Here is a 15,589-nt window from a genome sequence, read left to right as displayed (position 1 = left end):
CACAACAGACAACATTAACAGACCGCACTGAGACAACTACAACAGACAACACTAACAGAGAGCACTGAGACAACCACAACAGACAACACTAACAGCAGTGAGACAACCTCAACAGACAACACTTACAGACAGCACTGAGACAACCACAACAATGAACAGTAACAGACAGCACTGAGACAACCGCAACAGACAACACTAACAGACAGCACTGAGACAACCACAACTATGAACAGTAACAGACAGCACTGAGACAACCGCAACAGACAACACTAACAGACAGCACTGAGACAACCGCAAGAGACAACACTAAAAGACAGCACTGAGACAACCACAACAGACAAAACTAGCAGACAGCACTGAGACAACCACAACAGACAAAACTAGCAGACAGCACTGAGACAACCACAACAGACAACATTGACAGCACTGAGACAACCACAACAGACAACACTAACAGACAGCACTGAGACACCCACAATAGACAACACTAACAGAGAGCACTGAGACAACCACAACAGACAACACTAACAGAGAGCAATGAGACAACTACAACAGAGAACACTAACAGACAGCACTGAGACACCCACAATAGACAACACTAACAGAGAGCAATGAGACAACTACAACAGAGAACACTAACAGACAGCACTGAGACAACCACAACAGACAACACTAACACAGAGCACTGAGACAACCACAACAGACAACACTAACACAGAGCACTGAGACAACCACAACAGACAACACTAACACAGAGCACTGAGACAACCACAACAGACAACACTAACACAGAGCACTGAGACAACCACAACAGACAACACTAACACAGAGCACTGAGACAACCACAACAGACAACACTAACACAGAGCACTGAGACAACCACAACAGACAGCACTAACAGACAGCACTGAGACACCCACAATAGACAACACTAACAGACAGCACTGAGACAAGCATAACAGACAACACTAACACACAGCACTGAGACAAGCATAACAGACAACACTAACAGACAACACTGAGACAACCACAACAGACAACATCAACGAACAACACTAGAAGGTAGCATAAACAGACATACTATAACAAACGAAGATAACAGGTAGGGTCCCAGGGTGGCCGGGGCAGGGTACAAGGGTCTCAGGGTGGTTGTGGCAGGGTACCTGAGGTCCCAGGGTGGTTGGGGCGGGTACGGGGGTCTCTGGGTGGTTGGGGCATGGTACCTGGGGTCCCAGGGTGCCTGGGGCAGGGTACTGGAGTCTCTGGGTGGTGGGGCATTGTACCGGAGGCCCCAGGGTGGCCGGGGCAGGGTACGGGGGTCTCAGGGTGGTTCGGGCATGGTACCGGAAGCCCCAGGGTGGCTGGGGCATTGTACGGGGGTCTCAGGGTGGTTGGGGCAGGGTACCTTAGGTCCCTGGGTGGTTGGGGCAGGGTATGGGGGTCTCATGGTGGTTGGGGCAGGGTACCGAAGGTCCCAGGGTAGCCGGGGCAAGATATAGGGTCTCAGGGGAGTTGGGGCAGGGTTCTGGCGGACCCAGGGGTGGCCGGGGCAGGGTACGGGGGTCTCAGGGTGGTAGGGGCAGGGTACCGGAAGTCCAAAGGTGGACGGGTCAGGGTACGGGGGTCTCATGGTGGTTGGGGCATGGTACCGGAGGTCCCAGGGTGGCCGGGCGGGGTACCGGGGTCTCATGGTTGTTGGGGCAGGGTTCCGGAGGACCCAGAGTGGCCGGGGCAGGGGGCGGGAGTCTCATGGTGGTTGGGGCATTGTACCGGATGTCCCAGGGTGGCCGGGGCAGGGTTCGGGGTCTCATTATGGTTGGGGCAGGGGTTCCGGAGGTCCCATGGTGGCCGGGGCTTGGTACGGGGGGTCCCAAGGTAACCACGAAAGAGTACGGGGTTTACCAGGGTTGCCGCGACAAGGTTTGGAGGGTCCCATGGTGGCCGGGGCATGGTTTGGAGGGTCCCATGGTGGCCTGGGCATGGTACGGAGGGTCCCAGGGTGGCAGGGGCATGGTGTGGAGGATCCCAGGGAAGCCGTGACAAAGTACCAAGGGCTCTTGGGTGTCCAGGGCAGGGAACAGAGGGTGCCAGGGTAGTCGCGGCAGGGTAACACGAGCTGCCAGCAGCCGCCAGAAGATACTGAAGCAAATTTAAGAGAATAATAAGAAGAGAGGAGTAAGTGAAAGAAGAAAGAACGAGAAGGTGGGAAGAGACTAGAGGGTAAGTGAAATTAAGGAAAGTACAAAGGAATAAAAGTTAGTCAACTAGACAGTCAGGACAGTAAGCGAGAGGGAGGGGACAGAGGGGTATTAGAGGGAGGGAGGAAGGGTGAGAGGGATAGAGGGAGGGTGAGAGGGGTGGAGGGAGGGTGAGAGGGATGGAGGGAGGGTGAGAGGGAGGAAGATATAAGAAGGGTTGGGTGGGTACAGTTGGGGAGTGAGTTGGTCTGGCAGAGGAAATTATCATATGTCCAGTGATGTCAAAGGTCAAAGGATCACACCATCACAAGTCATACGTGCCATCAGTCATACGTGCCATCAGTCATAGTGATCATTTCATCATTTACTGCACCAGGAAAATCACTAGGGATAGGATAGGCCTACACAGGACAATAAAAATGAGGTCAACTAGAAACTACAGTAAAGAAACACTGGTAAATAGGCTACACAATTGTGACTGGACAGAGATAACAAGTTGCACGGACGTAAACGATGCCTGGGAAAAATTCAAAACAATGTTCACTACCATTCTTAATAATATTGCACCAGTTAAAGAGGTTAGGATTAAACGAAGAACTGAACCCTGGATGACTACTGAGATATTAGATAATATGAAATTCAGAGACCAGCTGCTAAAAAGATTTAAAGCAAACAGACAGGATATTGCAGCACTTAATGAATTCCAAAGGGTGAGGAACAGAGTACAGAGACTTATAAAAGGAGCAAAGGCAAAGCACTATTGCTCAAAAATTGAAGAATATAAGCATAACCCCAGAAAGCTCTGGCAACAACTAAAACAGTTGGGATATAGCCATAAGCCAGTAGATAGGTCTAACATAGTACTCACTATCGATAATGAGGTATGCCACGAAACATCTAAGGTGGCAAATTGCTTTAATTCCTACTACACGTCTGTTGCATCAACACTAGTAAGTAAACTACCAGCTGCATCAAATACCTTTAACACAGACTCTGATAAGTTTCAAACATACTATACCAATAAAAGGGTAACCCCAAACAGTTGTCAACTAGTAAGTGTATCTCATGACTTCATTCAAAAAGAACTAAGCAGGTTAAACCCAACTAAGAGCACAGGCCCTGATAACATCCCATCTAAGTTCCTAAAAGATGGTGCTTTTGAACTGTCAATCCCTATTGCTCACATAATAAATCTATCAATCACCACTAATACCGTACCGGAGGGGTTCAAGGAGGCCAGAGTTACTCCTATCTTCAAGAAAAATAATAGGTCTGATGTAAGCAACTATAGACCTGTTAGTATACTCAGTATAATATCTAAAATTCTGGAGAGGGCGGTGTATTCTCAAGTAGTTAAGTACCTTAATGACAACAGCATTCTCCATAGCTATCAATCGGGCTTTAGAAGATCCTACTCAACCGATACCTCCCTTATTAATCTGATGGATTACCTGAGAACTGAAATGTCAAAAGGGAACCTCATAGGTATGGTAACCTTAGACCTGCAAAAGGCCTTCGATACTGTCAACCACAATATATTATGTAATAAACTTCAATCTATCGGTATAGGTTCTGTAGACTGGTTTAAGTCCTACCTTAGCAACAGGAGACAAATAGTCAAAATCAACAAAACGGAATCAGAACCCCTGCCGATAACATGTGGAGTTCCCCAAGGTAGTATTCTGGGTCCCTTACTATTCTTATGTTATGTCAATGATATGCCTATCAGTGTCAAGTGCAAACTCCTACTGTATGCAGATGACAGTGCTCTGTTAGTGACAGGTAAAGACCCACAAGATATTGCTAATGTTTTAACACTGGAACTGGAGTCCTGCAGCAAATGGTTAGTAGACAACAAACTATCATTACACCTAGGGAAAACTGAAGCCATTCTCTTTGGAACGAAACATAAACTGAGAAGGGTAAATAATTTTAATGTTCAGTGTAATGGGGAGTCCATCACTTTGGTTTCATCAGTTAAATATCTGGGAATCCCCTTTGACCCATGCATGTCAGGAGAATTGATAGGGAACAGTGTAGTAAAGAAAGCGAATGCCAGGCTGAAGTTCCTGTATAGACAAGCACAGTGTCTACCTACTGAGGCTCGCAGGACCCTATGTCTAGCCCTTATACAATGCCATATGGATTACGCTTGCTCTTCTTGGTACTCTGCCTTGACAAAAAAACTGAAAGATAGACTGCAAATCACCCAGAACAAAATCGTAAGATTCATCCTGGGGCTGGGACCAAGAGAACATGTAGGCCAGGATGAATTACAGCAGTTGGATATGCTGAATGTTGAAGACAGAGTAAAACAACTGAAGCTAAATCATGTTTATAAAATTGCTCACGAACAGTGTCCGGAATATCTTGCTGTCAATTTTGTCAAGGTTGGGAACCAAAGCAATCATAGTACTAGGGGGAGAGAGCACAACTTTGTAGTACCCAGTCAGTGGCCAGGCTTCAAACACCTTTTATTGTACAGCAATAAAGGAATGGAACAGACTACCCACAAATGTCAAGGCCAGTCATAGCTTGAACCAGTTCAAGAAGACTGCCAAAAAGTGTCTGATGAATGAAGCAACAGAAAGGGAGGGGAATGATTTTCTATTTTTTAGCTAAAATACGTGTAAATTTTACCTTATCCCTAGTAATGACCCTCGTATTGTAGATAGTCGTAATGACCCTCGGGTAGTAGATAGTCTTAATGACCCTCGTATTGTAGATAGTCTTAATGACCCTCGTGTAGTAGATAGTCTTTTTAGTATGATAATAAGATGTTATCTTCATTATAGAATAATAAGAAAATATTATAACCTTTATATTATAATAATAAGGTAAAAGGACCCCAATGGAAATAAGTCACTCTGTCTGACTTTTTTGGGTTATCCTAGGTTCTCTACACATATGCTGCTATGTATGATAATTCTATGTAACTGTATTGTGTATACCTGAATAAATTTACTTACTTACTTACTTACTTACTTACTTACTTATATGTGCCATCAGCCATACGTGCCATCAGTCATACGTACCATCAGTCATACGTGCCATCAGTCATACGTGCCATCAGTCATACGTGCCATCAGTCATACGTGCCATCAGTCATACGTGCCATCAGTCATACGTGCCATCAGTCATACACTAACAGTCACACACTAGTCATAAATTATCACAGTTACAAAGTAACAGTCACACTTCCAGTCACACACTAACATATTCACACTAACAGTCAAGCACAAACATAGGCACACACTGTCACACTATCAGTCACACACTAATACAGTCATGCAGTCAAACACTAACACTAACAACAACACAGTATCACTGGCTAACACAGTACAACTATGGTACTAATATGAGAACAGTGAGAATGATATACATAGCTTACATTACATCCTTAATTGATTATAGTGCTCCCATATTAATATTAGCTATGGAGAATTTTCTCCGGCATTTCGAGCTAGTGCATAATAAAGCCCTCAGAATTATTCCCTGGCTGTCATAAATCCACCAGGGTTCTTAAAATTAGGAAGGAGCTTGGTGTTCCTAGTGTTAATAACAGGACTATTGAAATTAACATTGAACATGGTATTAGCATGTTCAGAAATGAACCAGACACTGTCACTACGATTCTTACTAGATGTCTAGAAGTAAATACACTCAGATCTAAAGTTGTTGTGAAAACATGCAATTATATTAAGTTTTATAACTTGCTCAGCCTGTAGACAACAAGAGCATTTCACCCCTCCATGGAAAATGTGTTCATCTAATATCACATACCTGCAAGTCCCTCCCAAGAAGCTCATCACTAGTAATCCCTTCCCTAAATCACTTGTTAAAGCAACTGCTCAAGAAGAAATTTCACTTTTAACTGTTACTAGTAACTTATTACAAGTTATATACACCGATGGCTTACTAAGCAGAAGTTTCCTGGCAGGGCTGCATCTGCTCTTGTTGCCACCTCTCCAAGAACGATAGGAACTTTGTTGAGTTAGGCGTCTACACTCCAAACTGAATTGTTTGTTTTCCTAATGGCGCTAAAGCTAATTTATGTCACTGAGCTTACTCTCTGATTATTATTGATTCTATGTCATTACTGAAGGTTCTTGACTCACATAATGACTCTCAACAACATGCTGTTTGGAAAAGCCAAGTACAGATACTCAAAAATTCGAAATAAGGAATACTCCAGGTGATGTACAGTTGTTATGGATTCCATCACACACACTGGATTACTCCTCCATGATAAACTTGATACCAGGAAATGTTTAGAAAACTGAAAAGTTGATAAATGAGACATTCGTGCAACATCTGGCCATATTTATTCAGGAAACGTTTCGCCAGCTAGTGGCTTCTTCAGTCTAATGTAGAGAAAGGTGGTAGATGAGCAGGAGTTGAGGTGCTTAGTTACTCAGCATGAACACACCGACTCCAGGCTGAGGGACTGATTACCTCAATCTTCTCCTCTCCTTATACCTTCCTGCTTTGTATAGGACTGATGAAGCCACTGTGTGGCGAAACGTTTCTTCAATAAAGATTCCCATAATTGTCTCAATTCTTCACTATGTGATTTATTGTCTACTTATTGAGGAATATATAGATAGTATAATAACCTATGTGATATGTCAAGATATCTTATTAATGAAAATAAGATACCAGATATATTAAGCAAATTACCTAAATTTGCTTGCAACAGATAAGTGAACTGTAGATATAAATCCATATGTATTCCTGTAAACCCTTTTGGAGCTTAGTTCTTAGGTATTTTGTGTATCCATATGCTCTTGAACTATCGTTCACAGTATGGGCTAGCCGCTTAGTGGTAAAATCATGTGAAAATCAATGATACAGTCGATAAAATTTATACCATGGAAGTTGATATAATTTTCCCTTAATGTGCCCAGTTCGCTCTTCTTTGGGTTTGTTTTACATTTTCTCACAAATTACTAAATCTACTACACTAACACACACTAATAGTCAAGAACTAGCACAGTCACACACTATTATAGTTACACACGAACAGTCACACACTATCATAGTTACACACTAACACATAAACTAACACAGTCATGCACTAACACAATTAACACTAACACAATCTAGAATAGATATACAATAGCTGGAAAAACTGCAAAGTCGTTTACTGCCTGCTTAGAACCAATAAAGTTTTAAAACAACTGAGAACACCTCAAAGAACTAGACACTTCTCTGGAGAGAAGGTGAGTGAAATACGCGGTAATATAAACAGGGAAGATACTGGAGAACTTGGTTCTACACCTGCAAACTACGAAAGCAGTATACTGGAGTGACATATATAGGAGGAAGTGTAAAATGTACCCAGTGAAAAGCAGGGAAGCCACAAGCAAGGTGCGCGAACTCAGCATAAGCAACCGTGGGTCTCGACTACTTATTCTGCTCCGAGCAATTACCAGAAATATTGCTGGAACAAATGCAGAAGTGCTTTAGAGGAAACCAGATCTACCTCAGCGGCGTGCCAGACCACATAGGTTGTGATGGCTATGTTGGCTAGCGGGCCACCAAGAGCAACAGCCTGATCGACCAGGTATTCAACAGGGAGGCTTTGCCCCGAGCCTGGCCTCGGAGGAAGGGAAACTTCAGAAACAGATCAAAGTCACAGTCACACACAGTCTACCTGGAGACTGTTCCTATGGTCAACGGCCCCGGGGCCCGGTCGACGACAAGGCCTCCTTGTAAACCAAAGCAAGATTAACCTGGCTTTTAGTGGTGGTCGCACGCAATCCAAAGTACGAACCATAGCCTGCATGATCAGGATCTGACTTTAGGAACATATCCAGTTTCCTCTTGGAGACAGCAAGGGGTCTACTGATAATCCACCTTAAATGTAGTGGGAAGCTGTTGAATAGGCTTAGCCCCCTTACACCTACTGTGTTGTCTCAGTGTACTCACGGTACCCATGGTTCTTCACTGGAGGTGTTTGGCTCAGTAGATAGAGATTTCTGAGTGCAAATTTGGGACCAATCCCTCTAGGATTTTCCAGGTGTAAATTATTATTTCTTTCTCTCACTCGTTCCAAGGAGTGAAGGCTCTCTGCATAATCTCTACATCAGTAATTTAGTCCTCATTACAAGAGGCTGCTGGCGTATAGCAATATTCCAGTTTAGAGACAGTCAGTGAATTAAAGACGGTCATCACTGGCTTGAAATCCCTTGTTGTGAATGTTCTCATTATCCCTTCAATCATCTTCCTCGCGGCTGTGATAAAGACACTGTTTAGATCCTTGAAAGTGAAATCCTTCAGTGTTATGACTCTCATGTCCTTTACGTTAGTTTTGCTTCTATTGAGTGGGAAGAATTATTTTATACTCCACAAAGACACATTAACGCATTTAAGAATAAAGAAACTAAACCTAATGACATTACACGACAGAAAGACTAGAATGACATGATAACGACTCAAAATACTGTAGCAGTGGTTCCCAAACTTTTTCAGCTTGTTACCCAATTTAACATGCCACACAAAGCATGTTACCCCTTTCTCAAAATGTTGTTGTTATTGATATATATGGCTAAACGTGAACGTATACAGCCTCGCATACTCTGCTAATCCTAGCAAAACCATTGAAAACGTAAGAACCACACATACATTATATATAAAATTAATAATAGCTACAAATTCACAGTAACAGTGGGTAAATACTAACTATATATTGCACAGGGCAGTACACATACATACCAGCTTATGTCTACCTCGGCTGATGCTCACAGATAAACTGACAGTGTGAAATAGAGGCAGCCTCAGGAAGTGAGTGACGCATACTGGACAGGTCGATCTGGGCTACTGAGTGACTTTTGTCCTGAAGCATACTTGTCAAAATACTTTTGGGTTTCCACACACTTAGCTATATATTTCTTCTTTTCTAATACTGTATATTAGTTTTTGATGTTTATTATTTGGTTTAACTTTATTACTTACTTATAATAGGTTTACTTTACAACTTTATATACTAAGACAAAGTTAACAATAATCCTCATACCGGGTACCGCATTATTTTCTTGATTTTCAGAATTCATAACTTTTTTCTGTCACCCCTCCATTACCCCCCAAAAATGGTTAAATTACCCCCAGGGGGTAATTTACCCCCAGTTTGGGAACCACTGCAATAACAGGGTGGACAGAGACAGACTGTTCGACGGATGGGAATGAGGTACATGACGGTAGAGCTGGAAGTCATCAGCACAGCCAAATCACATGGATTTTAGGAAATACTTTTTAGCCAAAGAAGTTAGACAGAGAAGTTAGAGAGAACGGATCCATCCATAGGTGATAGGCTCAAGCAGTCAAGAGACAGGAAGCCAAGTAACATCCAGTGGAGAGGAGAAGCTAAGAGCTGAGACTCAACCCCCCGTAACCAAATACATGTTGAGATTAGTCATTAATAAAAAGTCGCATACTAACACACTCAGTAACACAGTCAATTACTAATTCATACATTGACAATCGTACACTAACAGTAGTACACTGAAACAGTCATACACAAACACAGTCATTCACTAATATGGACATACACTTATGCAGTCATACACTAACACAGTGACACACTAAGACAGTCACACATTAATACAATTACACACTAACACAAACACAGCACCAATATGGAACCCACACCTGGTCCAGCACGACAAGAAATTAGAGAGTGTGCTAAGGTTTGCATGGAGAGGTTAAGGGAAATCATTCTGATGACACTGGAGAACAAATGTTTCAGAGCTAGTGATAGGACACAGCAACATGGAAGCACAACTGGATGTTGAAAGCTCAGATGAGTCACTCTGGAGAGTGATGTAGTGGAGGCAGGATGCATACACAGCTTTAAGAGCAGATACGATAAAGTTCATGGAGAAGGGAGAGAGTGGACCTAGTAGCGACCAGAGAAGAGTTGTGAATCGATACCTGCAACCACAAATAGGTGAGTAAAAATAGGTGAGTGAATACTATAACAGTCACCACTAATTTAGTCACACACTTGCATAGTCTTCCAACAATTCGGTCACACACTAACACAGTCATAAATCTCCAAGCGTATATAAACCAAGTTTTCCAGTGAGTCTCGGAAAAAAATATAATGTTCAGGGAAGACAAATTTCAGTTACTCCGTCATGGAAAACTTGTGGAAATAAGAGCTATTGCGGGGTATAGTACAAACTCTAACCACACAATAGCGAAGGATTTGGGAGTGTTAACGTCAGAGGATCACAACAGTGCCATTATCACATCGGCATGAAAAATAATAGGATGGATAATTACAACTTTTAAAATAAGGGATGACATGCCATTGATGATCTTTTATAAGTCACTTGTGCTCTCTAGGCTGGAAAATTGCTGTACACTAACAGCCCAATACAAGGCGGATGAAACAGCAGATTTAGAGAATGTACAGAGAACCTTAACTGCACATGTAAGTTCAGTCAAGCACTTTAATTTACGGAAGCATTTTAAGTTCCTTGATGAATTTAGACACATGTGCAACATCTGGGTATCTTTATTGTAGACGTTTCGCCAACCAGTGGGGACCCCCGCCTACCAGTGACTATGCCCTCCATCTTTCACCAGTATAAGAGCAACAACCTTCTTGCCTGTGGTCCAGAATTATCACGACTACGGTGCTGTTTTACACCTACTTTATTAAGGCTGAGGGACTGATTACCTCATCTTTTGTATATAGTTCTACTGTCTTCATATCATGTTCTAGAATTTGTATTGATAAAGATACCCAGATGTTGCACATGTGTCTAAATTTATCAACTTGTCGGTATTGTATACCGTTCATGTACAAGTTCCTTGATCTGTACTCCCTGGTATGCAGTCGAGAAAGATGCATCATAATCTACTCCTGATAAATCCTAGGAAAACTGGTCTCAAATCTGCATACAGAAATCACTTCCTGATTAAGAAAAAGACTGGTCAGACAGTGTTACATACCCCCAACGAAAAATAGGGGTGCCATGAGTAGTAAGAGCAAATAAACACAATAAGTGTTAGGGGCCCAAGACTGTTCAACAGCCTCCTACCATCCATAACGGAAATTACCAAGAGACCCTTGGTCGTCGTCTTGAGGCGACTGGACAGATACCTAAAGTCAGTGCCCGATCAGACGGGCTATGCTTCGTACGTTGGATTGCATGCCGCCAGCAGTTTCAGCCTTGTTGATCAGGCCCTGATCCACCGGGAGGCTTGGTCAAGGATTGGGCTGCGGGGACATTGACTCTTGGAACACCCTCCTGTCACACGTTAAAGCAGTCACATTAACGCAGTCACACAGTCAAACACTAACACAGTCACACAAGAAATTAGAGACAGTGCAAAGGTTTGCAACAAGGCTAGTTACAGAGCTAAGGGAAATGTCCTACGAAGAAAGGTTAAGGGAAATCGGCCTAACGACACTGGAGGACAGGAGGGTTAGGGTAAACATGATACCGACACACGAAATACTGCGTGGAATAAATAAGGTGGACAGAGACAGGATGTTCCAGAGATGGGACACAGAAACAAGGGATCACAACTGGAAGTCGAAGATTCAGATGAGCCAAAGGGATGTTAGGAAGTATTTCTTCAGTCATAGAGTTATCAGGAAGTGGAGTAGTCTAGCAAGTGATGTAGTGGAGGCAGGAACCATACATAGTTTTAAAACGAGGTATGATAAAGCTAATTAGGGATCAGTGAAGAGGCGGGACCAGGAGCTAAGTCTCGACCCCTGCAACCACAATTGCGTGAGTACAATTAGGTGAGTATACTAACACAGTCACACACTAACAGTAATACACTAACACAGTAATATACTAACAGTCATACACTAACACAACAAGACTAGTCCCTAAGCTAATGGGTATGTCTTACTAGGAGAGGTTAAGGAAAATCAACCTGATGACACTGAAGAACAGGAGAGGGGGGGGGGGAAGACATGATTACGACATATAAAATACTGAGAGGAACTGACAAGGTGGATAGGGACAGAATGTTCCAGAGATGGGACACAGAAACAAGGGGTCACAACTGGAAGCTGAAAACTCATATGAGTCACAGGGATGTTAGGAAGTATTTCTTCAGTCATAGAGTTGTCGGGAAGTGGAACAATGTGGAGAGTGATATTGTGGAGGCAGGATCCATACATAGCTTTAAGAAGAGATACGATAAAGCTCATGGAGTAGGTAGAGAGTGAACCTAGTAAGAGCCAAAAGCTATGAATCGACCCTTGTAACCACAAATAGGTAAGTACAGTAATACACTAACACAGTAATATGTTAACACAGTCATACACTAACACAGTCATACATAACACAGCCATACACTAATACAATAATACACTAAGACAGTTATGAACTAACACATCAATATACTAACAAAGGCATAAACTATCATAGTAATAACAGTCATACACTACACCAGTCATACACTACACCAGTCATACACTACACCAGTCATACACTACACCAGTCATACACTACACCAGTCATACACTACACCAGTCATACACTACACCAGTCATACACTACACCAGTCATACACTACACCAGTCATACACTACACCAGTCATACACTAACACAGCCATACACTAACACAGCTATACACTAACAATCATTCACTAACACACACACTAACATTCATATACGGACACAATCACACAGTAACAGTCATATACAAAGTCACTGTCTTACTCCAGTTTAAAATCATTTCTATTTATAAGGTATCTCTCGGTTAATATCACCGAGTTGAATATAAGATAAGCCTAGATATAGGAGAACTTTCTAGAATTTCTTAATCTTCAACATCAATGGAAAAATATTTAGGTGCTGGGCCATCCTGTTTTGAACATCAATGCTCTATATCCTAAAATGTATATCTCTCAGAACTATTGTACAGATATGTAATAATGTAATATAGCGAAGGCTATTTACCCAGTAGCCTGGCAGGCAAGGGTCTCGCTTCACACACGGAGGGCCCGGGGTCGATTCCCGGTGGGGTTTACCTGGAGTTTACCTGGAGAGAGTTTCGGGGGTCAACGCCCCCGCGGCCCGGTCTGTGACCAGGCCTCCTGGTGGATCAGCGCCTGATCAACCAGGCTGTTGCTGCTGGCTGCACGCAAACCAACGTACGAGCCACAGCCCGGCTGATCAGGAACTGCCTTTAGGTGCTTGTCCAGTGCCAGCTTGAAGACTGCCAGGGGTCTGTTGGTAATCCCCCTTATGTGTGCTGGGAGGCAGTTGAACAGTCTCGGTCCCCTGACACTTATTGTATGGTCTCTTAACGTGCTAGTGACACCCCTGCTTTTCATTGGGGGGATGGTGCATCGTCTGCCAAGTCTTTTGCTTTCGTAGTGAGTGATTTTCGTGTGCAAGTTCGGTACTAGTCCCTCTAGGATTTTCCAGGTGTATATAATCATGTATCTCTCCCTCCTGCGTTCCAGGGAATACAGGTTTAGAAACCTCAAGCGCTCCCAGTAATTGAGGTGTTTTATCTCCGTTATGCGCGCCGTGAAAGTTCTCTGTACATTTTCTAGGTCGGCAATTTCACCTGCCTTGAAAGGTGCTGTTAGAGTGCAGCAATATTCCAGCCTAGATAGAACAAGTGACCTGAAGAGTGTCATCATGGGCTTGGCCTCCCTAGTTTTGAAGGTTCTCATTATCCATCCTGTCATTTTTCTAGCAGATGCGATTGATACAATGTTATGGTCCTTGAAGGTGAGATCCTCCGACATAATCACTCCCAGGTCTTTGACGTTGGTGTTTCGCTCTATTTTGTGGCCAGAATTTGTTTTGTACTCTGATGAAGATTTAATTTCCTCATGTTTACCATATCTGAGTAATTGAAATTTCTCATCGTTGAACTTCATATTGTTTTCTGCAGCCCACTGAAAGATTTGGTTGATGTCCGCCTGGAGCCTTGCAGTGTCTGCAATGGAAGACACTGTCATGCAGATTCGGGTGTCATCTGCAAAGGAAGACACGGTGCTGTGGCTGACATCCTTGTCTATGTCGGATATGAGGATGAGGAACAAGATGGGAGCTAGTACTGTGCCTTGTGGAACAGAGCTTTTCACCGTAGCTGCCTCGGACTTTACTCTGTTGACGACTACTCTCTGTGTTCTGTTAGTGAGGAAATTATAGATCCATCGACCAACTTTTCCTGTTATTCCTTTAGCGCGCATTTTGTGCGCTATTACGCCATGGTCACACTTGTCGAAGGCTTTTGCAAAGTCTGTAGAAACATTTCGACGCGTTTCCTTACACCTGTTGTCCTGTTCACCTAGCAGCATATAGGTACCTGGGTGCTAGTCGACTGGTGTGGGTCGCATCCTGGGGGACAAGATTGAGTACCTCAATGGAAATAAGACAGACAGTCCTCGATGACGCACTGCCTTTCTTGGGTTACCCTGAGTTGCTGACCCTCCGGGGTTAAAAATCCGAACGAAATCTTATCTTAAGCACTGACAAAAATCACACCAGGCCCAACGTAAGTTTATTTTAGTACAGGAACACATAAATACAGTTACACAAATTATCATACATAGTTACGTATGTGTAAAGTAACTAAGATAACCCAATAAAGTCAAACAAAGTAACTTATTTCCATTGCTAAAAGATACAACCTGAAAACACTCAAAATTTGCGATCATAAATTGTTTTATGAAAATATTGTTGGATAACGACAACGTCATGAAAACATAGTCAAACAATTTAAAGATAAGGATAATTATTATTAAACTCAAGGGATAGTAATCAGGTGTGATTCTTGCATTGGTAAGGTAACTCCAATTCCTTGAATCATGAACCCTTCTCCAGCATAAAGTCACCACTTTGAAGTCCTTGAAGATGAAAGAAAAATTGACACGTACCTTAAAAAAAAGTTAGACTCTCTGCAAGTCAAGAAATTTGAGGAGGATTATCTTCGAGCTGTAGAGATAATGGAGGTTCCTTGAAGGAGTTTGTAGGTTCTGGATCACTCCTTCAAGCACCACGGAAGAGCCTGCCTGAAAACAGCTGCAAAGAAGCAATACTTTCAAGCAACGGGACTTCCTTGAAAGTATTTTCCTGTGAGTTCGGAGATGGACAGGCAACACCAGAATTCTTATGGCTTGGACGTGTTTCCCCTCACGAGGGTGAGGACTGAAGGATGAACCGCCACACTGAGCGCCCAGCCTTGCCGTGGGCGGTGCGTTGGGCACCACTCGTCTCTCATGCCACTTGTGGCAAACATTCCCGTTATTGTTTTCATTCATCCGATTGTTCGTGCGTACTATCTGTAAATATTTATGCATTTGACGTGCCTATTATTTGCTCTGCTAATGGGAGCTTTAAGGATATATAATTATTTGTTTTCTTTCACTAGATAACGGAAGAAAACAACATCAACT

The 15,589-nt window shown here is 43.0% G+C and overlaps 1 protein-coding gene across 1 annotated transcript in view; it reads right to left on the bottom strand.

The window, feature by feature from the left end:
* LOC128703327 (uncharacterized) overlaps positions 1-15,381 on the bottom strand; it is a 30,961-nt gene extending 15,580 nt beyond the window's left edge. Inside the window, exon 1 of the mRNA XM_053797953.1 lies at positions 15,071-15,381. The gene's annotated coding sequence lies outside the window, so the exon portion shown is untranslated. The remainder of the gene's footprint in view (positions 1-15,070) is intronic.
* Positions 15,382-15,589: the final 208 nt, after the last annotated feature.

Source organism: Cherax quadricarinatus, chromosome 15, assembly GCF_038502225.1.
Source record: "Cherax quadricarinatus isolate ZL_2023a chromosome 15, ASM3850222v1, whole genome shotgun sequence".
NCBI lineage: Eukaryota > Metazoa > Arthropoda > Malacostraca > Decapoda > Parastacidae > Cherax > Cherax quadricarinatus.
Note: the sequence above shows the minus strand (reverse complement) of the source record. Positions and strands in the feature narration are given on the sequence as shown.